At 33.9% G+C, this 2,408-nt stretch overlaps 1 pseudogene; it reads right to left on the bottom strand.

Annotated features, from left to right (window-relative positions):
• Positions 1-1,392: 1,392 nt before the first annotated feature.
• LOC129656741 (uncharacterized) lies at positions 1,393-1,482 on the bottom strand (annotated as a pseudogene).
• Positions 1,483-2,408: the final 926 nt, after the last annotated feature.

The following is a 2,408-nucleotide window of genomic DNA, read 5'->3' as shown; positions in this document are numbered from 1 at the left end:
CCAAAGAGTGTCATACCAAGGAAAAACAGCACTCTAGAATGAGGGAGGTCGTTCTTATTTCTGGTTAGTATGGAAATGTATGTAAAAGATCTATAGCTCCATGGTAACAAGGAAAAAATTGAACAAAAAATAAACTATGAAACTATCAAAGAGCAGTAAATGCAAAGAAGTCTTGATGCACTGAATTCCAGAGAGGAATGAGCCTTTCACAGGTAAGCAAGAAAGTAATGGTGGTTTCCATACCTGAAGGCATGGACCTTGTCTTAATCTAAGTGGATAGAGAATCAAGTCTTCCAGAGACAGAATTTTCAGGGATGACTAAAAGTCAGCCAAGGGTGATAAAGCAGAAAATATTGGAATCTAGGAAGAGACTCATAAACATAAAGATAAATTACTTGGTCCCACTTGGGAATTTTGCTGAGTAATCAGCACAAGAAACACAGCTGGAAAGTAGAGAAGCCTTTGTAGTCTTGTGGTTCTTAAACTCTGAAGACTTGTTGAAGTTTAATCAAAAAGTGATTCAAATTTATTTGAACTTGAATCCCAGCTACCTTTCCAGTGAAATTCTGAAATATCAAATAGATCAGCCCCTTGGGAGGTCAAGGAGACAAATGAAAGGCATATATACATGGTCGAAATTTGAAACAATCTATTGCTGACTCATGTTGAGGTTTGACAACAAAATTCTGTAAAGCAATTTTCCTTCAATTAACAAATTAACAAAATTTTGAAAAGTGAACTCAATCTAATTAAAGTTGTATCCCAGCCCAAGCTCAGTTCCATTTATGGTGAAATCAGAATTTTATTGACAGAGGAGAAAAACTTGCACACTCTACAATACATACATATATACACTTGCACATATACATACACATAAAAATTGTATTTCAATATCTCTGTTTTTGTGTGTAATATTTGGCACAAAATTTTAAAAATTACAAGACATGAAAAAAGGAGGAAAATATGATAAATAATCAAGAGAAAAACTGTCAATAGAAGCAGACTCATGGAAGACCAGTATGTTGGAATTGGTAATCATGGAGTTTAAATAACTGTTATAAAGTTAAAGAATTTTCAGGGAATAAAATAAACATAGTGCATGAATAAAAGCAGAAAATCAAAAAGAAATTGAAATTCTAGAATTTTAAAAAGAACCCAATAGAAAGTATAGACCTGAAATTTTATTTATTTGAAATTAAAAATTAATCTTATGGGTTTAACAGCAGATGGGATAAAAAGGAAGAACGAAATAGTAAATTTAGCATCAAGTCAGTATTAAAAAAATACCACAAACTAGTGAACATAACAAAAAAGAAGCAAAGTCATAGTTATAGAGAACAAACTAATGTTTACCAGTGGGAAGAGGAAAAGCAGGTATAGGCAATATAGGGGAGGGGATAAAAAGGTACAAACTGTTGTGTATAAAATAAGCTATAAGAACAGATACTACACTTGATCTTAGCCAAAATGCTGAAAAGTAATTAGCCTCCAATTAAAATAAATATATTAATTTCAAATATATATATATATAGCTAATATTCTATAATAACTACAAATAAATATAACCTTTAAAATTTTGAATCTCTATATTTTAATCTGTAACAATAGTATTACACATCAACTATATTCCAATCTTTTCAAAAATATTTTAGAGATATAAAATCAAGTCCATAGAAATTACCCAAATGGAAACAGAGAGAGAAAAAGAATGAATTGAACATCAGTCACCCATAGACTAATATAAAATGATCCAACATACATATAAACAGAGTCCCAGAAGCAGAAGTGAGAAGAGATAAAATAAATATGTAAATACACAATAACTAAATTTTCTTTCGGATTTGTTTTAAAGAAGTCAGCCCAAAGATCCAAAAATCTCAACAAACTCCAAATAGAAGAACTATTTTAAAAAGCGCATATGTATACCTAAATATATCACAAGCCAAAAAGAAAAGAAAATTCATTAGAGCAGCCAGGGAAAAGACACACATACACACACACATTTATGCATGCACTCACAGGACTTCCACACAGCCAGACTGAAATATTTCGAATTGCTTATCCGCACCTGCCTCCCCAAGCTCGCCAGGCCTTCGAATATGCTACCTTCTGTGTTTACCGTACCAAAACCTTAAAAGTCTGACACACTTCTAAACTTCCTGCAAAACTCAGTCACAGGGTCATACTACAATAGAGGTGTGTCATTATTTGGGCTGACTAGGTCACTGACAGAGAAGGCAATGGCACCCCACTCCAGTACTCTTGCCTGGAAAATCCCATGGGCAGAGGAGCCTGGTAGGCTGCAGTCCATGGGGTCGCGAAGAGTCGGACACAACTGAGCGACTTCACTTTCACTTTCCACTTTCATGCATTGGAGAAGGAAATGGCAACCCACTCCAGTGTTCTTG

Source organism: Bubalus kerabau, chromosome 6 (assembly GCF_029407905.1).
Source record: "Bubalus kerabau isolate K-KA32 ecotype Philippines breed swamp buffalo chromosome 6, PCC_UOA_SB_1v2, whole genome shotgun sequence".
Classification (NCBI taxonomy): Eukaryota; Metazoa; Chordata; class Mammalia; order Artiodactyla; family Bovidae; genus Bubalus; species Bubalus kerabau.
This window is presented reverse-complemented; position numbering and strand designations above follow the sequence as displayed.